The 24,608-nt window shown below is 39.4% G+C and overlaps 1 protein-coding gene across 2 annotated transcripts in view; it reads right to left on the minus strand.

Annotated features, from left to right (window-relative positions):
• WNK3 (WNK lysine deficient protein kinase 3) overlaps window positions 1–6,511 on the minus strand; it is a 128,409-nt gene extending 121,898 nt beyond the window's left edge. Inside the window, exon 1 of one of the 2 annotated variants that reach the window (XM_072956764.1) lies at window positions 6,433–6,511. The gene's annotated coding sequence lies outside the window, so the exon portion shown is untranslated. Of the gene's footprint in view, window positions 1–5,329; window positions 5,575–6,432 lie in introns of those variants that run through there. The other variant, XM_006218265.4, reaches the window with a different exon arrangement.
• Window positions 6,512–24,608: the final 18,097 nt, after the last annotated feature.

Below are 24,608 nucleotides of genomic sequence, written 5' to 3' on the forward strand. Positions count from 1 at the left end.
CTTCAAAGAAAATATAAATCTTCATGATCTTGGATTTGGCAATGGTTTCTTAAATATAACACCAAAAGCACAAGCAACAAAAGAAAAAAAAATTGGACTTCATCAAATTCCTAAACTTTTGTGCATCAAAAAACACTATCAAGAAAGTAAAAAGAGATATACAGATGGCCAGCAGGCACATTAAAAGATTGCTCAACATCACTAATCATCAGGAAAATGCAAATCAAAATCACAATGAGATATAACTGCACACCTGTCAGAATGGTTACTATCAAAACGACAACAAATAACAAGTGTTGGTGAGGATGTGGAGAAAATGAAACCCTTGTGCATTTCTGGTGGGAATGTAAATTAGTACAGCCACTATGGAAAACAGTACGGAGATTCCTCAAAAAATTAAAAATAGAGCTACCATATGATCCAGTATTTTGGTTATTTATCCAAAGAAAACAAAAACACTAATTCAAAAAGATGTGTGCCTCACTATGGTCGCTGCAGCATTATATACAATAGCCAAGATATGGAAGCAACCTAAGTGTCCATCAATAGATGAATGGATAAAGAAGATGTGGTATATACATACACAATGGAATATTACTCAGCTGTAAGAATAATGAAATCTTGCCATTTTGACAACATGGATGGACCTAGAGGGTAATATGCTAAGTGAAATAAGTCAGACAGAGAAGAACAAACACTATATGATTTCACTTATATGTGGAATCTAAAAAATAAAACAAATGAACAAACATAACTAAACAGAAATAGAGTAATAGATACAAAAAACCAGAGGGGAAGGGATTTCAGGGAGTAGAGAAATAGATGAGGAAGATTAAGAGGTACAAACTTCCAGCTGCAAAATAAATGACTCAGAGGTATGAAATGTACAGTGTATGGAATATAGTCGATAATTATATATCTTTGTATGGTGACAGATGACAACTAGACCTATTGTGGTGATTACTCTGAAATGCATAGAAATATTGAATCATTATGCTGTGTACCAGGAACAGTGTAGTAGGTCAATTTTACTTCAAAAAACAAACAAACAAACTCATAGAAAAAGAGATCAGATTTGTGGCAGGGGAAGGGGAATTAGATGAAGGTAGTCAAAGGTACAAACTTCCAGTTATAAAATAAATAAGTATTATGGATGTAATGTACAACAGGCTAAAAATAACACTGCTGTATGTTATTATGAAATTTGTTAAGAGAGTAAATCCTAAGAGTTCCCATCACAAGGAAAAAAATTTTCTCTATTTCCTTACTGTAGTATCTATATAAGATAATGGATGTTCACTAAACCTACTGTAGTAATCATTTTATGATGTATGTAAGTCAAATCATTATGTTGTACACCTTAAACTTATAGAGTACTGTATGTCAATTTTATCTCAATAAAAATGGGAAATAGGCAAAGAAACAAAGTTAAGAGGCAATTCACAGAATGGAAAAAAACTGCAAATCATATATCTGATCAGGGTCTAGTATCTAGAATATAGTATTTTTAAACTCTTACAATTCAACAATAGATAAACAACCAAATTTAAAAATGGGTGAAGAACTTAAATAGACATTTCTCCAAAGAAGAAATTCAAATAGCTAAGAGCACATGAAAAAATGTGCCACATCATTAGTCAGTAGCAAAATGTGAATCAAAACCAAAATGAGTATCACTTCACACCTGCTAGATGGCCATAAAACACACACACACAAAAATGCCAAAAGTAACAAATGTTGAGGAAGAGGTGAAGAAATTGGAACTCTTATGCATCCCTGGTGGGAATGTAAAATGGTGCAGCCACTATGGAAAATAATTTGGTGGTTCCTCAACAAGTTAAGCATAGAATTATCATATGATCCAGTAATTCCACTCCTAAGTACATACCCAAAAGAATTGAAAACAAGTATTCAAACAAACTTGTACGTAAATACTCATACCATCATTGTTCACAAAAGCCAAAGGGTGGAAAGATCCCAAGTGTTCATTTTGAATAGATAAACAAAATGCATTATATGGAATATTATTCAGCCATGAAAAGGAATGAAGCAACGATACACGTCACAATGTGAGTGAACCTCAAAAACATGCAAAGTGAAAGAAGCCAGACATGAAAGGCCATGTACTGTATGATTCCATTTATATGAAATATCCAGAATAAACAAATCCATAGAGACAACAAATTCATGGTTGCCAGGAGCTGGGGAAAAAGGGGAATAGCAAGTGACTGCTTAATGGGTACAGGATTTCCTTTTGAGATGATGAAAATGTTTTGGAACTAGACACGGAACATCATGAAGGTATTTAATGTCACTGAACTGTACACTCTAAAATGGTAAATTTTATGTTATATGAATTTTATCACAATAAACAGTTACCAGGCTAAAACAAAGAACAATTTCATTTCTTCATTCTTATTTTTAAAAACAGCTCATGAAAAAAATAATATATCACTGGAAGAAAGGGGCATTAAAGGCTCACTTTTGCAGTAAGTTAATCTCAACATTTTTCCAAACCAAGTATCTCATGACAAGCTCTACCAAAACAATTAATATTGGCATCAAATTGTACTTCTGAAGCTTTCGGGATTTCTGTAAGAATGCCTTTAAAAATGTCTTTTACAGTCATCAAATACCTCCTTAACAATAACATAAATTTTATATCAAACAAAAATGGAAAAGACCCACCCCTCTGAAAGTATTCTGGCTTTTAACCAAGAGACATAATCAAGTATATTTGCAAATAGAGCTGGTCTACTTATACTAAGAGACTGAGAAAGGAAAAGTTTCTTCTTACACACAACCTCCACACATAAACATACATGCAAAAACTTGGGCCCTCTGTAATTATTTTTTAAGTAAATTATCTGACTAGAAATGTGATAATAATACAAAAGTTCTCATCTTCTTTACTTCTGACTACTCTGGTTGTGTGCAACCATCGGCTTTATCATGTACTGGCTAAGTGGTGGACACCTTAATGAAAGGAAATTGCTCTAGGGAAGAAAGTTGAAGCCCGCACTACAGAAATTAAACTCCTAAAACACTATAGAATAATTACATCAATGAATGTAGACTTATGATATGAGGATCAGCATTGGTCTAGAAGTCAGAATTTCAGGGTCTACCACTTACTTACTAGGGCAAGTCTTATTTTTATGAGTTTCTTTTCTCTCTCAGATATAAAAAGGAAAATAACTTTCCTGCCTGCCTCCCAATAGAAGTACAGTAATAAAAATATGTACAGAGTGTGACAGGACCACTAAAGAGGGGCACCTAACCTAGCATTGTGGAGGATGCTGGGAAAAGGAAAAAAAAGGGGGGGGAGAAGGAAAGGCTTTCAGGAATAGCTAATGACAGAGGTTAGTCTAAAGAGAATGAATTCAAATTCAAAGGGAGGGAAAGAGAGGATTCTGGGTTGAGGGGTGAGGGGATTAGAGCAAAGGCAGATAGATGAACACAAGTCTGCTTATGTTATTCCCCCTCTTCTTAAACAGTCCAGGGCTCCTAAGTCTGCAGGGTCGTCCTTCACCCCAGCCTCAATCTGATTCCAGCTTTATCTCATTCCACTCCCTAAATATACCATGCTTACACTTTCCTGCCTCAATACTTGAATGTTCTTCCACTCCAGGAACATCTAGCTCAAAATCAGCTTTCTGCCAGAGTCGGTGCAACATTTCCAGGCTTTCACAGTGCTTTTATACTTCTACTCTACTGCTTAATACACTAAGTATTCATTTAATCTAAGAGAGTATGAACATAGTATTAACTTTTATATTTAAACTCTGGGTAGCCAAAACAAGGATTACACTCTTTCCAACATCAAAGCAGAATAAAAGAAAAAGGGCATGGGAATGTTCTCAAATTTGCAACATTTCCAAGATAAATGAGTATGTCAGTAAAGTTTGCAAAAAGTAACCATGAAAAGTTAAAAATCCATAAACTATTCATCTTGACCCAGAACAGAATGAGACCATCATAAGACATTCTTATCAGAAGATTTACGTATTTAGAGAACAACATGTTCAAGTAATCTCCTGTAGTTTAAACTCACACCAAAAAGTGTCAATTTTCAAACAAGGTAAGTTCAGATTAATGAAAAAAATCATGTATAATTATTTTAGCATTCAAAATCAGCATTTTAGATATCTTTTAATACGTGTATCTTTCCTTTGGACTGTTGGCTTTTTTGTTTCAAATTCATCAATCCAAAGGATAGAGACTGTCTAGAAAACACCTGCTGCTCTGTGTCATATACAGAAACCTCTTCAAAAGTTCTCTTGTTATTACAACTTACTATAGATGAAAAACAGGTAATAATGCCTCCCAAAATTGAATGCAATCACCATTATACAGAAGATTTTCACAACTTAAAGGCTACTTATTCATATAATTGCTTCAGTCTACAGTAGCTCTTAAGAAGGAATAGCCATATAACTTGCATCTGTTTTGAGCGTTCCATTTCATTTTAACAAGGTCTATCAACTCCCAAGATAGGGAGATACACACGTGCAGGATTTCCACCTACACCCCACTACATAAATGTTTCACCACTCTTAACTAGTCAAACAAAACCTATTCCAGTACAGTGAAGCCACCTCACCACTTTTATCCAAACCCCATCAAACCATCTCCTCCCCATCCCCAACCTGTCAGTCACAGAACACATCATTCCCAAATAACACCTCTCAATCTCCTTGAACCTAACCCGTTTACACAGCCAGCCAGCAAAATTCCTCACCAAATACAGTCCTATCGACCTTCACACATCAACTAAATCTCTAAATTAAATCAACTTTCCCTCACCCCAATTACCCAACTGAAACTCAACTTCCAAAACCCGAAGCGATCTTCCCTTTCAGTAGCCTCAGTCTCACTTAAAGGATCACTCAGTCCTTTGTCAGCAGTCACCCGGCCCCCTCCCGTATCCTCCTCACCTTCCCCGTCCCCTAGTCTCCCATCAACTCCCAAAGTTGCCACCCTCAACAAAAACAAAAAAAGAAAAAAGAAAAGACAAAAAACGTACCCTAAACCTGCCCTTCTCCACTTTCCCCCTCTGAATTTTCCTCTCCTCCTGTTGGCTCACACCGAAAGCTGTTTCGACAACCCCGAAGACTCTAGCCCAGCCTCGTCCCATACCTCTAGGTGACGGCAATCACCCCGCCTCGGTCAAGCTGCCCCCGACTAGGGCGCTTACTCCGAACAGACTCTTAGCCGCCGCTACCTCCCTCCATTCATCCCCGGCCCATTCATCTCTCAGCCCGATCCCAGACACGCCCCCCGGCCTCCTCCCTCACTCCCAGCGTCCCGGCCGGCCCGGGACCCTCACCAGATTAGAGGTTCTCGCAGACGGAGACTCTCTTCTCGCTTCTCCCTCGCCTTTTTTCAAGCCTCCGCTCGCCCCTCGACGAGCCACACCGTAGAACACACAGATACACACACACCGCCTCCTCCTCTAACGCCTCCTCGGATGCTTCTTACTCCCCTCCTCGATGTCTCGAGCTCCGCTCCGCGTCGTGTGCGCGTGCGCGCGCGAGCGTCTCCCCACAAGCCCACCCGGCCAGCTACGGCCGGTAGGTAAAGAGCGGGCGGGGTTAGGGGAGCGGGGTACGAGCCCAAGCTCGCGCTCGCCCGGCAGCTGAGCAGGCGCACTCGTACTCCAGCCAGGGAATTCAGATGCTGAGGAGGGGGGACGGAGGGGGCGGGGAAGGGAGGGGAGGAAAGGAGAGGGGGAGGGGCGGAGAAAGCCTACGGAGCAGCCCCAACTCTGAACGGCCCCTATCGCAGCGAGGTGCCGAGCGGCTAGCCAACTAGAGCTTGCGCACTCCCCCCCCGCCCTTCTCAGCGCAGCGGGAGAGAGGGATGCGCGTCGAGAGAAAGGCTTCTCTCCTTTCCAAAGAGAAAATCTCAGTGAGGAGCCACGCGTGACACCTCCTGTGTGTTCAAAAGCTCTGTCTCCATGGCTGCTTTACCCTCTTCCCTTCCAAAAAAAAAAAAGTCCAAACACACACTCCTTTCTAGTTACCCACCGCCCACTCTCAGTACTCCACAGGCCTCTAAATGCCGTAGCTCTAACGAGATGTGGTACCCGCCAGCACCTTTACACCCGCCACCCCGAACTCCCTTTTTCCAACTCTCGGCTTTTCTCGCGAGACCCATACCTGCCGGCTTCGGGATTAGAAGTCGAAGCACAGATTTACAAATACCCGTCTCCCGATTATGCTGCGAGGGCAACGGCCCTGGCATCTTCCCCCCCACCCCCCCAGGACCGCAGTGCGCGCGCGCGGGGGCTGGGCAACCACGAAAGCGGGGATGGGAAAGGGAAGCTATGAAACGGATTTTTGACGGCTTCTAACCGCTAGGCCTGGGCACGTGCCCTGCGCCTCGCGGGCGGGTGCGGTGTACCCTGGGAACTGTAGTTTTTGTTCCTACCTCCAGTCCCACTCCCACCTCAGCCTCACTTAGGCCTCAGGCCAGGAGGGGGATTACCGACGCCATTTTGCCGGGAACAATGGCCCTCGGCCCAGGCGGTGGCGGGTGGGGGAGGGAATTATGTTTTAAGGGTTCGGTTAACCTCCCCTGGCCCCTCGGTGCCATAGCAACCCTTTCAGAAACCTGGCCACGCCCCCTCGCTGCTCCGCCTGACTCCAAGACAGTGCGCATGCGGAATAGCCACCTCCCCCTGAGGCTGGCTCTCACCATCTCCTACCGTCCACCTCCCAGATTGTCTAGTTGGTTGTGACTGCTACCTTCTTCGACCTTTCTCTACATGTTAACCTCCGCGTAGCGGCATTATTGAAGAACTGCTTCCTGCACTGTATCAGGAGCAGTACAGAATTGTGTCTGTCATTCACCCATAAGCAATCCTGTCTCCACAGAGACGGAAACTGAGGCTCAGGAGGACATGACTTGCTCAAGTTCGCACAACTCTATTTGGAGGAGTCAGAACTTGAACCCAGGAGTGCTCACTCCAGACCCCATGAATTTTTCAATCCCCCTGGTTGTAGCTGGTGTCACAGACCCCGAACAAAAGCTCGTAAATGGCAGGATTTCTTTTCGAATGCCCCTCAAGCCTTAGCAGGATTCCTTGAGGGTAGGAGGCTGTGTGGAAAATGCAAGGCTAATATTTTCAACTGCCCAGCCTCAGGGCTCTATCACTGAGCTCTATTAATTTCTCTTCTCTCCACCATTTTCTTTTTTTCCCCTACTGTATGCCTCAGAACCTCAGCCTTTTCTAGCTCTTTAAAAAAAAAAACTAAACTAAAACAAAACGATAAAATTTAACTCTCAGGCTTCTGAGATCTAAATGGAGTGGAATGGTGGGAGACCTTGTAGCCCTGCTTCTTGTCTCTGTACCTTTCATCTTGAAGGTAATTTATTAATCCTAGTATTTCCAGAACATGTAAGGAAACCAGACCATTTATGTGCTTAATAAATTCAAACCTCCTTCTTACATTTTTGATCATGGAGGGAGACTCTGAAAGAATGAAATTGGACTATGAGGTCCAGCTATTCCATCTGTGGAGATCTTCTTTCCTTGCTAAATTTGGAAGAACAAAGTGTGATTCCCCCAAATAATGCCACCACCCTATCTTAAAGGTCTCTGCATTCCAAATTAGCTGTAGAATAGAAGGGGTCTCCCAAACGTCCTCTTTCCTCACTGTCCCTAAGATAGTCCCTTTTTCCTATTGACTACCATGGGGAAAACAGGAAGCATAGTCAAATAACCACCAAAGGGCAGTATCAAAGGTTACCAAGTTACTGCATGTCACTGAGATGGTAAATAGAAACTTGGGCCCATTGTTTTTATTTCTAAGTGTCACCCTATTCCCAACACCACCAGACATATCCATCCACCTTTAGGAAAATTAACAGGTACCTCCCTCGGTTGTGACCTGCTTCTCCTTTGTCTGTGAGCCTTATGATATAATCAACACAGAACAATACTTGGAAATGTTAGCCCTTCAACCTGCTCAGATTTGAACCCTTCTAAGAAGGTCCTCTTTCACAGTCAAACATTTGCTAAATAACTATGAAGTAGTATGACTTCTACAAACTTCAGAAATTAGAAGATCAAACAAGTCTTTTCCCTATCCAAATACAGGCCCTTCTCAATTTAGACCTTTTATTGACAGAAGTGCTCTTCTGTTTGAAAAAAAAAACTGTCCATAACTCAGCACAAATGCCACTATAGGCAGAAAGGGGAGTGGGCAGTTATAGCTAGTCAATGATGTACAGCAGGGAACATTCCCTTCTGACCCACTGGTTTCCACTGGCTCTCAAATGGCATTTGTGATGTTTCTATTCATCAGATAGAAAAATTGACTCATATTAACCACTTGTAATTTGGCTTTACATTATTCCAGGAAAACATCCTTCCAATAATCTAGCTCATCTTGTCTGAAGGCTCCAGTGCCAAGAAATTACAAAAGGCTTCACTGGAACCATTTTTAGACCCCAGTATCCCCCGAGGGTAGGGATGAGGAGGTTAGGGTTAGTTTCATAGCCCTACTAGCTGTTGATCTCCTCCCTGCTGCACAGAATGGTAACTCCTTCAATCAACAAAATGAAACTGAGATGAATGTCAGTTTACAGTTAGCTGACTACTACAGCCATAGGTAGAGTTGTGACTGTTTCTGGAACTCAGTTACTGACCCTGAGCCCTCCTTTTACCAGGTTATTGGGAAAACAATATGTCATTCTTGATGTTCTTTTCCCATATCCCAGGTGATGCCACAGTCTGGGGATCTTATGTAGTATCTAGGCATAGGGGTGGAATAAAGGTATATGCTTCTAGGTTCTTAGGTCCTATCAGTTACTGCTGAGCCCTCTGCCCACATGGATTTTTTCAGGTGTTGTGCCCCCTCCAACGTCTCTGCCACACTTGGGGCACAGGACTCCTTGCCAAGGTCACTCATTGGTTTAGTCTACCTAGACATTCCACAGAGCCCTTCCTCTCTCAAGTCTTTCTGCCAGCCAAGTGTTGCTTCTGGAAGTATATGCTTCTTGAACTTCCACAGTGCTCTCCCTAAGTCTTCCGCCCAAGAGGAGGAGAGTGAGAAAAAGAAGAATCTTTTTTAAGGCTTATGCAAATTTTTCTTCCTTCTAGTTTTCTGGCCCAGATACTTTGTCTCTGCGCCTCCACCCTAATCCCCTGTCCCTAGGGCTTACAGTTTTGGAACATGAGAGCCATGGTAGAGGGAAGGGTTTAGCTCAGTGGTAGAATGCACGGTTAGTATGCACGAGGTCCTGGGTTCAATCCCCAGTACAGCGCCTCCATTAAATAAACAAACAAACAAACAAACAAACAAACAAATCTAATTACCTCCCCCTAAAAAAACAAAGCAGAAAAGTAATTTAAAAAAAAGTACTTGTTTTCCTGTCTTGCCCCTCCTTCCCCTGAGATAAACCACAAAGCTGACTACTTTTGGGGTGCAGGGAGAGATTCTCATCCAGCTGCCCCCTGCTCGAGATAGTAACTTCTGGGGCTTGGATGCTTTGGTGATCTTTTCTACAAACAAGCCTTGGCACTGGGGGGATTTCTTACCTGGAACATCTAGGGAATGTTAATGTCCTCCCAGGAGACTCTCTTTCCTCCCAGCACAAGTTGAGTGTCCCCTGAGTAAGGATAAGCATCAAAAATGAGCAGCTATAGTGACTGACTTAGAAACACTCCACCTTTCAGATTGGACAGTGCAATTTCTCAACCTTCCTATGGAGTCTGATCTCCTCTCCCTAGACATGTACCCCCAGACCATATATCAGGGGGGAAATTTAAGGTAAGTGCCTTTACCTTGGCGAATGAATCTTGGAGAACCTAAAAAAGAGTAAGCCTACATCACTCTCTAAAGCTTACTGGGTATCTGGAATCTTAACTCCTCTGCACAGTCCGCATGTGAGCAGAATACAGAACCTGAGTTGAAGTTGCTGGTTTAGACCTTTCCCTCTCCAGAAGAAGATCAGTTCTTCTAGGAATATACAGTATAGTATATTTTTCTGGGAATCAGATTGTTCAGTCTCCTGGGCTAACTGCATTTGCCTGCCTGCCTACCTTTCTTTCCTCTCTTCTTCCCTCTCTCCCTCCTTTCCTTCCACTGACCCTTCTGTATCTGTTCCAACATTCCATAACAGTCTTTCAAAATAGTCTTGTTACAAATCCTTCGTGGAGCAGGAATAAATCAGATTCTACTACTACTACTACTACCACCACTACTCCTACTATTACCACCACCACCACCACCACCACTACTACTACTACTGATATTTACTATGTGCTTTATACAAACCCATTGAGTCCTCTGGAGTAAGTGCCATTATTAATACCATTTTTCAGATTAGTTAACCAAAGCACAAAGAAGTAAAAGAACTTGCCCATGATAACAACACAGCAAGCAAATGACAGAGCTATATTTGAACCGAGTTAGTTTAGTTCAGAGTCCATGCTCTTCATCATTTTGTTGTATTTTCATTATTGTCTATGATCCATTTAACTTTAGACTCCAAGCTCCCCATTCCATGGGACTGGCAAAATAACTTAACCTCAATTCATCTTAACATTCCTCCACCCTAGGCTCATACCACAGTTCTGGGCTATTACCCAGTGCTGAGGCCTGGGAGCCGGGATCCATTAAGTCCTTGGTCATCAGGCGACACAACTTAGCAGTGCATTGCTTCTGCCTGCAGTGTTCCTTTATGGTCTGGCAGGCCTTTGTTGCACTGGGACCCTGTCAGTGGCTTGGCAAATTTTGTTGAGGCTGCCTAGAACAGTCTCTGTTCTCTTGGGTTTTCCTGTCTACCTAGGGGTTGTGCCAAGAAGCAGGACACAGGTCCCTTCTGCCCAGGACCCATGGGTCTCCCTGATACTCTTACATTATCCCCAGCCCTAGTGGAAAGGAAAAACTATCTCTAGGCTGGATAAAATCCTTCTCCCTCCATATTTTCTGGCCAAGACACTTTGTCTACACCCCTAATCCCCTTCCCTTAAGAGCATGGGCTTTTGAAACACACAAAGAAATTGGAAAGTAAAATCTGCTTTTAGTCTGGTACATCTTTTCCCCTGAGACAGTAAAATCTGGGTGAAGGGGGGCAGGATGGGGGAAAGGGAGATACAGAAAGAAAAAGCAGTGAACTACAGAAAACAAAAATATCTGTCTCACTTCTATGCATAAAGAATAGTTTGTTTAATAAATGGTGCTTTCAAAATTGGTCATTCAACTAGAAGAAAGCAAAGATCCCTACCTTATGCCATATATATATATATATAATATATATAAAATTTCAGATGAGTGTTCATTTCCTTGCTTCCATCCATTGCTGATGGAACTATGACTCTCTGCTAATTTTTTTGCAAAGTAATCTGAAAGAATCTAACAAAATCTAAAAATCTACGATATCAGTTCAGAATGGTTTGGGCTGCAAGTAACAGGAAATCTGATTAATAGTGGCTTAAACAAATAGAGGTTTATTTTTCTTTCTCACATAACAAGAAATCTTGAGGAACACAGATGCTAAGCTATTCAACAAGGTAATCAAGAATCTAGGCTTTTCCCATCCTTCTTCTCCACCATACTTGACATGTTGGCTTTTTTCCCTAAGTTTTTTATTTCACACTTGCAAGATGGACTACTGCATCTAGATATCACAATTGCATTCAAGAGCAGAAAAAAAGGAGTAAGAAAATGGCAATGGCCAGGGAAATAAGAGAGGTGCCACTCTCCTTTTTTCAGGGAAGGCAATTTTTTCTAGACATCCCCCAACAAATTTACCCATATATCTCCTTTGTCATAACTGGATCATTTAGAGCAGGGAGTAGGACTACCTTCCTTGAGATCAGGGTTCTCTGTCTAATACCTAAACAAAATTAGCATTCTGTTAGCAAGAAAGAAGTAGGAGAATGCCAGGTGATTAGGGAACTAGTGTCAGCTACATTCATTTACCCTTTGACTGAGCTGTTCAGAGTCTATCCTACAGAAATAAAAGCACCAAGAAAACTGTATGCCCATCAATAGAAGAACGGTTGAATAATTTCTGTTAAGAATGCTGATTAATGGTATAGTTAAAAAATAGTATTGGACTGAGAGTCAGAAAACTTGGCAAAAATAGTTATACTAATGCTGCTACTTAGAAAAAAGAAAAGCATATAATTATTGTCCCTGTTTCTGGTGGACTTAGAATGCAGATGAAGAGATAAGGCATAAACAAGTGAAAAGGAAAATAATAACTCAAGAATTGTTACGGAGTGCTGAACAACTAATTGACTTATGCATGCTGCTTTCAATAAGCGCCACAAGCAGCCAGGCATTTATATATTCATTCATTCATAGGATTTTAATGCATAAGCTAAGATGTCAGACCTTCCCTGGGTAGCTGCCTTTGCATTCTCCCCTTTCTCAAAATTGATGTCTGAAACTCATTTCTCATCTGGTTTCCCCAGTTTTGGTGACTGATCTCCTGGCTTGTTATAATCTAACATAATCTACCCTGTGCACTGGGTCTGGGACCCAGCCTTGCTCTCCCTCATCCACCTCCTTTCCAGAGACCAGGCCTGAAATCTGTCCTGGGAACGGCTGAGTTTGTGTTTCTTGCTGCCAGATTTCCATGATGCTGCTTACATGGATCTAAATTGCACCAACCTCCTTGCCAGTTTCTCTGCTCATGTTCCAGTGCCACCAGTCCATCTCTCACATCAGGAATCAATGATCTTTCTAACCCACAGATCCATCCATATTACTTATGGGGGAAAAAGTTTTCAGACATTGGACATCAAGCAGTACAGAAAACTAAGCCCTGAGAGATAGGAAACAAATGAGGTGAGTTCTACAGTTGCCCCAGCTGACCCCTAAAGAGTGTTTCCAGGCCACGGTGCAGGGGTAGGGGATTCAAATGGAGCTTGGTGTTCTCCCTAAGTTGAGGAGGTAGAGCTGAGGACTCAGGGAAGCCATGATAGCTAGAACCCATACAGCAAAGTACTAGAGAGAGAAAAGCTGCATGCAGAGAACAGAACTGCAGAGGAAGAACTCCAGAGACCTGCAGAGGGTTCCCTGAGTACTGGTCAGCACATGCATGAGAGGAAATTATCCAAGGCTGAGAAAGTAATCACCTGAAAGGAGCAGGGGAAGAAATTCTTGGGGCTCCTGTAGAACTGAGATCATTTACATTTAAAGCAGTCAGAGTGGAGAAAACTTGAAATATATGGGACATCAGGACAAGTACTCAGAAGCATATTGCCTCAGTAGTAAGGCAAGATTAGCACTAGACTAAAGACTACTCTGTTCCCACCTACAATGCTTGAAAGCAAGCCTCAAAAGGATGAAACTGTTTCCTAGCAGTGTATCTGTGCCCTATAACAAAGCTCAAAATCATTTAAAGCACTAAAAAAAAAATAAAATCCTGAATCCAACATTATAGAATTCACAACATCTGAGGTCCAATAAAATAAATGATCAGGCATGCATAAGAGCAGAAAAATGCACCCAGTAAGAAGAAAAACCAATCAGTAGAAAGAAACCCAGAAATGACACAATGGTAAAAGTAATTGGAAAGGACATTAAAACAGCTATTATAAATATATTCTATATGTTGAAAAAGGTAGAGAGAAGAATGAGCATGTTAAGGAGGAAAATGGAAGCTTTTTTAAAGGATCCAAATCGATCTTCTAGAGATGAAAAATTCATTGTCTGAGATGAAAAATACAATGGATAGGATTAATGACCTTATTATTTTCCAATAAATATTTGCTGAGGCCCACAGAAGAGATAACATTGTTCTTGAAAGTAGAATGCTTATAAGTGTAAGGCTTACCTGTGAAAGGAGCTTCTGTTCCCATTAGGCTACATTGTTTCCAACAAGAAGTCTACTGTCATTCTTATCATTGTTCTATACATAAAGTATCTTTTTAAAAAACAAACTGTTTTAAGATTATCTTGGACATTAGACTTTGCAGAAGGAAAAATGAATAAACTCAAAAACATAGTAACAGAAATTATCCCAAATTAAGGACACAGAGAGTGAAAAAGACAGAAAAATGAACAAGAATTTTAGTGATCTGTGAGGCAACTTCAAGGGGCCTTAATATACATGTAATTGAAATCTCCAAAAGAGAGGGAGGGTGAGAAAAAATATTTGAAGAACTATTGGCTGAGATTTTTCCCATTTTGTGGAAAATTAGAAAACCACAGATCCAGGAAGCTCAGAAAAAAACCAAGCAGAAACATGCAGAAAACTACACTAAGGCACGTCATAATCAAATTGCTCAAAACCAATGATAAAGAGAAAACTGTTAAGGCAGCTTGTTTTTTAAAAAGATACTTCATGTACAGAACAATGATAAGGGGATAGCCCACTTCCTGTTGGAAACAATATAACTCATTGAGAACAGAAGCTCCCTTCACCAGGAAGCTTTACACTTGAAAGCATTGTGCTTTCAAGAACTTGTGTTATCTCTTCTGTGGACCTCAGCAAATATTTGTTGGAAAATAATGAGGTTCATTTATTTACGACATTCGTTAATTTAACACACTCTGTGCTCAACTTAAGGTGAGAACCCAGGACAGAAATCCAAGTCCCAGCACTTGAGCTTATAGTTTAGTCAGAGACCCAAAAAAGATCTGTGGTTCTATAATCTCCAACAAATTTTGAAAATGTTTGGCTATTAGTTCTTTAAACATTTTTGGTTTTAATGTTAGGAAGAAGGACTTGTTAATAATGACTTTCAAAGGACTGAATGGGGAATTTTCATGTTGACTTTGAGGTGTCTGTGCAACTCTCTTGACAAATTTGTCCAAAGGAAGTTGAATACCAGTCTTCTTTTTTCACTTGATAGCACTATATTTAAGTTGTGTCCCAATCAGCAGCTCTGTGGAGCTCTGAACTTCTCTGATTTTGGAAGCCCATATATATATCAGTAGTAATCTATAAGGATTCTCAGTCCAAAATCTAAAAAATTTATTCCTTTCCTTCATCATTACCCTGTACCTTTTTGACTCAATTTTCAATGGTGTATTTTCAGTCAATTGTTCATATTCTTTTACCTTGTTCTTTTCCTTCAAAATTGAATCCCCTGTTGACCAGTTGCTCTAAAAGACTTATCCTGAGTCATTGCTTTTGATGTGTTTAGTGTTATTAGTCTTTATATAAATTGTAATATTAGCCCTTTTACTTCTTTGGCTTTCCATTTGTATTTTATATAAAATAATAAGCGAAAATGTAATAAATTATTTGAATCACTGTGCAAACTCTGCTGTACTACTATGGCTTCATTGTAGGAACCTGGAGGGTTGGCTGGCAGATAAAAGCTTGAAATGTTTATCTGATGTAGTCAAGTCCAAATTCAGCCTAAAGAAGGTGGTTTGGATATATTAATATATAATGTATGACTGTGCAGATTTTATAAAAGTCAAAGGTAAAAAAGCTGAAAACCTCCTGTGAAATCAAATAACGCTAATCCAAAGTAGAAAGTAATGTACACTGTAAAAAGATATCCAACTTAGAAAGCACTAGGGGAGTTATGGGGGAATCAGGTAGAGCCAACATGGTGTGGGCCTTGAAAGATTTGTAAGATTTAGACAGGCCAAGATTATGGGAAAGGACACTTTAGGTGGAAGCAAAGACTTGCATATTTGAAGTTTGCAACTTCCTTGGGTTGGGGAGAAGGGTTCAAGCTTCCCTTATTCCCACCTACTCCCAAAATGGAGGTCTTGTGATAATGTTCTGGGACACATAACTGAATCACTCTCTTGGGGCTGGAGTTTTATGAGGTAAGAACTGAGAGGTTAAAAGCTGCTGCTCTGGGGATCTCCACTTTGGCACATCTCCATCTTGATCTTCCCCTTGCTTGGATATCTTTTCCTCTCTAGTTAACCTGTTAGATTGTGCCTCTTCTCCAGTGCAGGTGGCAAAATAAAAATGTCCATTCCTAGACCATCATCCTTTACTAAGCAGGCTAAATGAAAACGTGGATGGAGTCCAAAAGACTGGAGGCCTAGAAATAGAGGTGGGAGTGAGGCATGTTCTGCTCTAAGCCTTCTAAACCAGGGTTTCTCAACTTTAAAAGTACTGTTGACATTCTTTGTTGTGGGGGCTATTCTGTGTATTGTAGGATGGTTAGCAGAATTCCCTACCTCTACCAAGTAGATGCCAGTAGCACCTCCCACACACACATTTATGACAACAAAAAATATCTCCAGGAATTGCCAAATGTCCTCTGGGCATGGGGAGGAGGGGATTAAAAAAAAAAAAAAACCCTGGTTGAGAATCACTGCTCTAAGCCTTATGAAAAGGTTTTCTATGATGCTGAATGCTCATAGTCTGGGTAGTAAGACTGAAAGGAACAGAACCCAGGGTATGAACCCAGAGGGAAGGACCAAGGAACTTAATTAGACAGTCTCTTAGCCCCTAAGCTGAAAAGATTCATCTCTTTTAGACTCCTTGTGGCTCATACATGCTCTAGTTCCTCTTACCAATGTAAGATTTGGAGATCTTCCTAACCCTGCATCACAAAGTTTCTTCTCATAGAGCACAATTAACATCTAATGTGACTCAGCCACCTGTGAAGAGCATATACACACATAATGTGGTGATGCCAATATCTCTGCTTCCCTGAAGCTTCTCAATATTCTGTGAAAGTTTGGAGAGTAGGCAGAGATCATAGAATGGGGTGTAATGATCTCTCACTACCCAGTTTGTAGATCTTGCTATCTGACACATCGCCGGGTGGGGAAGACCAGGGCAACCCTCAGCTTCATCTCAGCATGAGCTGGGACTCTCTTCTTCCTAAGGACTTCTGCCCAAAGCCAAACAAAACAGAGCAACAGTGGAAGACAGCCCAAGTCATAGCAACAGAATTAGGAATTCAGGCCCTTACCAGGCACCCAGGTGGGAGTCCCTCTGACTGAAAAAAAAAATGAGAAATAAGATGCTTTGGATATATTTGAGCATTTAATTTTTCCTTAGGGAGAAAAGACTCACTTGTTCATGAAAAACACTTGATAATGAGTTCAATTCCCAGGACCGCCACTGAAAAAATTAAAAATAATTTTAAAAAATTTGATTTAATAAAAGACTTGATACTGTTAAATTTTATTGGGCATTGCATATGTCATTGTAGTTACTTGATACACGTTGTGAAATCCAATACATAGAACTGGGCTGGATAGCAGGTCTATTGTTTTTAACTGCCCTCCCCCTCAAGCTCACTTCTCCCAGAGCCTTCCTACAGCCTCACTGAGTGGGCAATGGGCCACTGTCACCTCATTCCCAGGCTGCAGCTGATTGGACCTGGATAGGCCTAAGCTGAGCTAATCAGCTTCTCTTCCCTAAGAATTTGAAAGGGGATTCAGTTACTCCAGTTAGTCACTACAGATGCTGGACTGATGAGGATATAAATTTGGAGTTTTGGAGGCCACATTTGGCTACATGAACTAATAACCTGGCAGAGAAATTGAGTCTTCATTCAGTCTCTTTGGTGTCTGTCTCCCCTACGAGACTATAAGCTCAAAGAGCACAGGAGCCATGTCTCTTTTGCACGCCACAGTAGTCTTACAATCTGGTACAGTACCTGAAGCATAACAGACACTCAATAAATATTCATTGAATGAAGTTATGACCAGCTTTACCACTTAAGAGTATAAATAATGGCTATTTATCTTCTTTCTCTGATTAACTGTTTAAACATTCATCTGTCTTTATAGGAAGTCACCATCTTCCTTTTGAGGCTTCTATCCCCTCTAACTTGGTAAAGAACCTAGGTAATGAGTCCTATTTCTAAATAGGGAGAGAGAACTAGAAAGCCCAGTCAGTGCACTAACACCATTGTTTCTCTTGCCATCTCTCCTGGCCCTGCTCAGTGCAAGAGTTTAGAGTCCCAAGGTTATGGGTCTTTGAGTTAATTCTTCATGCTCAGCTGTTGACCCTCAAAACATACCACTTTGCCTCCCAGGTTCAGTCCTGGGGCTTTAAACCTTAGAACCAGCCCAACCACCAAGAACCGGTAGGCTCTGGTGTTGATCTCAGATAAACAGCCCAGATTCTTGCTGAGTCAAGGTAATTTCTCCTTTGGGATCACTGGCGTCCTTTCTTGCCACACCAACAGATCTCTAAAACTTTACATCTAGGGAAGAAGAGATAGGATTCTTGGCCTTTTCTTTCTCAGAAATTCCCTTGCCTTCTTATGAAAATCGGTCTACTACTTCCCCAAGACTTTCCAGAACTCTGAATAACATTGCTAAAACAGAAAAAAAAAAGTCTTGTTATTCCTTGGCTAAGAGTGACTTTTTGCCTTCCATTTACATAGATAACTAGTCAAATAATTTTTTTCTATAATAAAATATCTGCCCAGAGTGAGTTACAGTCTTCATGATATCCACGAGATTGGGTATTTTTTTTTAAATTTCACTTTGCTAAGTACCTAGTTATAAAAGAACTAACAAAGATGCAGTTACTTGGAATGTGCTTTCAACATAACTCATTTAGGAATCTGTAGATGTAGTAAGCCAAGGTCATCAGGGTTCTAATTGTCCTCTGAAGTGCCTAACAACATGCAAGGGCAAGAGAGAGGAGTATCCAGTATTACCTCATCTTAACATGTATACACCTGCAAAGCCCCTTTTTCCAAATAAGATCACATTTACAGGTACTGGGGGTTAGGACTTAAATATCTTTTGGGAGAACATAAGTTAGCTCACAACAGAGGCTAACACCCACCATGAGAACACACTATCATCTGTGTTAAGGGTTATGTCTCCTGCTGCTTCCAGTCTCTGAGGTGCTAGAGATATGCTGTGTTCTGTATAGAAGTGGGGGTGAGTTCTATCTCCTTCACTCTGTGTCATCTTTTGTACCCTCCATGTCTCATAGGATCCCTTGTAAAATCAACACCTTGTATTCTGCCTAAAATTTCTTTCTACACAGGGTTCAGACACCAGTCCACAGGGTTAGTCAGGAGAAAAATAATATATACAGCAGAGTGTTCAAGAATGTGGGCTGTGTGCTTAGACTTTCTGGATCTACTAGTATGTGTGATGTCAGTTAAATTATTTAATCTCCTTAAGCCTTAGGCTCCTCATTTAGAACATGGTTATGAATGATAACCTACCTCATTTGAGGATTAATATATATATATTATATATATACAGCAAAGTTCCTAGCACATGGCAATTGTTTAAATGAGAATGAACCTACCACTAAGATTAAACATTTTAATATATTTTCAGAATTGCTGCAGCTATTTTTACTTTTGAAAGAAATAAAATATTGCAGATACTTCTAGAGTCCCACCCCACATTGCTTTCCCCTCTGTCCCTCTTCAGAGGTGGCCATCATCCTGAAGTTGGTATATATTATTCTAATGAATGTTTTTATGCTTTTACTTCATATGTCAGTAGCTATAAACATTATTTACCATTGTTTTGCATAAATGGTCGCACAGTGTATGTATGATTTGCAGCTTGCCTTTTAAAAATAACATTGTTTTTGAGATTTGTCCAAGTCAATTCAAGTAGATCTAGTTCCATTGACTATTATATTCCATTGCATGATTAAATCACGGTTGATTTATCCATTCCTTTACTGATGGACAGTTGAGTTGGTTCCACTTTTTTGCTATTACATGCAGTGCTGCAGTAAACATCCTTGGACACTTCTACTTATACTCATGTTTGAGATTTTTTCTCTAGGATAAATACCTAAAATTGGATTACTGGGTAATGGGAGATATACATTTTTAATTTTCCTCCAATTTTCTTTTGAAAAATTTCAAATATACAGAAAAGTTGAAAGAATTATTCAGTGAATTCACATGTACCCACCACCTGGATTCTAAAATTAACATTTTATTGGTAACAAAACAGACATATGGATCAATGGAACAGAATAAAGAGCCCAGAAATAAACCCACAAACTTTCGTCAATCTTTGACAAAAGAAGCAAGAACATACAATGGAGTAAAGACAGTCTCTTCAGCAAGTGATGTTGGGAAAACTGGACAGCAGCATGTAAATCAATGAAGTTAGAACACTCCCTCACACCACACACAAAAGTAAACTCAAAATGGCTTAAAGATTTAAATATAAGACAAGACACTATAAACCTCTTAGAAGATACATAGGCAAAACATTATCTGACATAAATCTCAGCAATGTTCTCCTAGGGCAGTCTACCCAGGCTATAGAAATAAAACCAAAAATAAACAAATGGGACCTAATTAAACTTACAAGCTTTTGTACAACAAAGGAAACCATAAGCAAAACAAAAAGACAACTTACAGAATGGGAGAAAATATTTACAAAAGATGAGACTGACAAGTGCTTAATTTCCAGAACAGATAAACAGCTCATACAACTCAATAAGAAAAAAAAAACCCAGTCCAAAAATGGGCAGAAGACTTCTAAACAAGCAATTCTCCAGTGAAGACATACAAATGGCCAATAGACACATGAAAAAATGCTTAATATCACTAATTATCAGAGAAATGCAAATCAAAACTACAATGAGGTATCACCTCACACCAGTCAGAATGGCCATCATTCAAAAGTCCACAAACAATAAATGCTGTAGAGGCTGTGGAGAAAAAAGAACCCTCCTACGTTGCAAGTGGGAATGTAGTTTGGTGCAGCCATTATAAAAAACAGTATGGAGATTCCACAAAAGACTGAAAATAAACTTACCATGATCCAGCAATCCCACTCCTGGGCATATATTATCCAGAGAGAACCTTAATTCTAAAAGGTGCATGCACCCCAATGTTCATAGCAGCACTATTTACAATAGCCAAGACATGGAAACAACCTAAATGTCCATCCACAGATGACTGGATAAAGAAGTTTGGTATATTTATACAATGGAATACTACTCAGCCATAAAAAAAGAATAAAATAATGCCAATTGCAGCAACATGGATGGACCTGGAGATTGTCATTCTAAGTTAAGTAAGAAATAGAAAGAAAAATACCATATGATACCACTTATATGTGGAATCTGAAAAATAAAGACAAATGAACTTATTTACAAAACAGAAACAGACTCACAGACATAGAAAACAAACTTATGGTTACCAGTGGGGAATGGGGTGAGAAGGGATAAATTGGGAGTCTGAGATTTGCATATACTAACTACTATATATAAGATAGATAAACAAGTTTATACTGTATAGCACAGGGAATTATATTCAAAATCTTGTAGTAACATATGATGAAAAAGAATATGAAAATGAATATATGTATGTTCATGTAGGACTGAAGTATTATGCTGTACACCAGAAATTGACACAACATTGTAAACTGACTACACTTCAATAAAAATATATTAAAAGTAATAAAATAAAATTAACATTTTACTATAGAAGTATATTGCAAACTATCCATCTTCCCATCCCTCAATTGATCCCCATCTTATGGATTAATCTGATATCAGTACATTTCACTCCTATATGCTTCAGCACACACATAATTAAATAGAGTTCTATGTTTGTGGTTCTTTTTTCTTCTGAGGTAAAATTTATATGTAATAAAGTGCACAAATCTTAAGTGGTAATTTAATGAGTTTTGACAAATCATGTACTTACATTGTTGAAACTTCTATCAAGATGCAAAACATTAGCATCAACCCAGAAAATTCCTTCACACCTCTCCCCAATCAATTACTTCCACTCCAGGCAACCACTATTCTGATTTTTTCTGCCATAGATTAGTAGTTTTGTCTGTTATAGAAATTTGTATACATTACATCATGTACTATGTATTTTTTTATGTAAGGCTTCTTTCACTCAGCGTTTTTATTACTGAATATTATTCTTTTGTATGAATGCACCATATGTTGTTTATCCATTTTCCTATCAATGGACTTCTAAGCTGTTTCCAGTTTGGAGCAGTTATGAATAAACGTGCTGTAGTAGGCAACCTCTAAAATGTCCCCAGATGATCCCTGCCTCCTGGTATGCATGATCTGCTTCCCTCAGTTGAGCCTTCAGAGGAGACAACAGCCCCAGATGATGCTTTGATTGCAGCCCTGTGAGAGAACTTGAGACAGAGGCATTCAACTAAGCCATGTCTGGATCCACAAAAACAGAGATAATAAATATCATTGTTTTAAGGCACTAAATTTTGAGGTAATTTGTTATGTGGCAACAGATAATTAACACAGTGGCTATGAACATTCTTGTAAAAGTCTTTTTGCAAACATGTGTTTTGATTTGTCTTAGACCTCCATATTTAATTTTACTAGATATTTCTGAATTAATTTCCAAAGTGGTTGTACTGATTTATATTCCAACCATTAATGTCTGAGTTCCTTTTTCTTCACATTCTTACCAATACCTGATTTTACCAGACCTAATTGATTTTTTAAAATTTAATTAAATTTTGCCAGTCTGATAGATGTGAAATATTACTAATCAGATTGCATAGATGTGGGAATAAGTCCCATCTCTTTCACTCTATATCATTCTACTGTTAATTTTTCTGATTACTAGTAAGAGTTACCATCTTTTCGTATGTTTACTGGCTCTTTTGTGATTCCTTTTTTGTGAATTGTCCTCATATCATTTTCCTACTTTTTAACTGAGTTGTTTAATTTTTTTTCTTATTTATAGGAGTTCCTTGTACATCCTGGATATCAATCCTCTGCTGCAATATTTGTGGCAATTTATCTTCTCCCAATCTGTGCTTTAAATTCTCCTAACATTATCTTGCTAACCATCCACCATCATTGTACTCATCTATATCTCCTTCTGCTGTTTTAATACATCCTACAGAAAGGCCTTGCCAATTGTTAATACTGGTTATTCCTGGATGGTGGTATTTGGGGGTACTTGTTGCCTTCTTTGTTCTATATTGCTTAACTTTTCTGTAAAAAGCATATGTAATATTTGTAAAAGCAATAAAGTTTGCATTTCCCATTTAGTTGAAGGTGTGAAATGAGAATCTGGAAAGGAAAAAAGAAGGAAAAGTGGAAGGATATTTCTAATTCACTTGAAGGATGGCTGAGACTTGACATCAAGTGAAGTGGGACAAATAGGCTCAAATGAATTGGTGTCCCTCACTTCCAGCTGAGGTAGGTAGGGAGTAAGTTTCCCAATGGGTGACAGCCCACCATATTTAATGAAAACCTGTGTATATGCTCAGATTACTTTTTTCAAAATTCTCATAGGAGGACCTATGGAAGAAATTTTGCTGAGTCCTCTCTGTTTCAGGAAAAGCTGAATAAGGTTATCACCAGGAAAAGTGGAAGGGCAATACTTAAAGAAGTTTCAGGGTGGCACTGGTTATCTTGGTGAAGCACATTTCAGAGTCTGGCCCTCAGACTTGCAGATTCAATGTGGCTGGATGTATTTTAGGTAAAAAATTTTTAAAGTAGACATTTTATTAAAGTATTACATTATATGTAGAAAAGTACCCAAATCTTGTGTGGAGTTCAATTAATTTTTATAAAGAGAAGATAGCTGCATAACCAGCATCCAGATCCCAAAACAGAACATGACCAGTTCCTCAGAGGCCCTCTTCATATGCCCTCCCAGTCACTACTCATCTCAAAGACAATCACTATCCTGATTTCTAAGACCAAAGATTAGTTTTGTCTCTTAGAACTTTACATAAGTTGAATCATACAGTATGTACTCTTATGTTTGGCATCTTTCACCTAAAGTTGTATTGGTGAGAGTCTTCCATGTTGTTTCATGAAAGAGTAGCTTATTCATTCTCATTGCTGTATGTTATTCCATTGTATGAATACACTATACTTTATCCATTTCACTGCTGATGAGCATTTGGGTCATTTCCATTTGGGACTATTATGAGTACTGCTGCCACAAATATTCTTATATATGCCTACTAATGAAAATATGTGTGTATTTCTCTTGGATATATATCTAAAAGTAGAATTGCTGGGTCATTGGGTATGGGTATGTTTAGCTTCAGTAGTTACTGCCAGTTATTCCAAAGTGTTTGTAACATTTTATGTTTCCTATCAAGATGTTCCACATCTTTGACAACATGTGGTATTGTCAGTCTTTTCCATTTTGACCATACTGGTATGTGTGTAGTAGTATTATATTATGATTTTAATTTGCATTTTCATGAATCTTGTGAAGTTGAACAATTTTGCATATGTTTATTGGCCATTTGGATGTCCTCTTTTGTGAAGTGCTGGTTTTAAGTCATTTTTCAATTGGATTGTCTGCATTTTTCTTACTGTAGATTTCAAGAACTTTGTTATTTATTATTAACATGAATCCTTTGTTGAATATATGTATTTCAAATTTCTTCTTCCTCTTTTTATCTTGCCTTTCCACTCTCTTAACAGTGTCTTTTGATAAACAACAGTTCTTTATTTTAAGGAATTCAATTTTTTACTCTGTGGCTAACACCCTTTGAGTCCTATTTTAAAAACATTTGCTTATCTCCAGATATTTTGAAATATTACAGTTTTTTTCTCCCTATTCTGTGCTTCATTGCCTTATAGGAAGTATGTGGCCAAGCTGAAAGCAGATTAGCCTGCAAGATATTTGAGCTTTCTTTTCTAAAAGCCTAAGCACATTAAGGAGAATTGGGTTTGAGGGAAAATAAGACTTTTATCAGATTCAAAAGGAATGTCCCTTGGACTAAGGAGAGAGAAGGTAG

The sequence above is a fragment of the Vicugna pacos genome, chromosome X (genome assembly GCF_048564905.1).
Source record: "Vicugna pacos chromosome X, VicPac4, whole genome shotgun sequence".
In the NCBI taxonomy this organism is placed as follows: Eukaryota; Metazoa; Chordata; class Mammalia; order Artiodactyla; family Camelidae; genus Vicugna; species Vicugna pacos.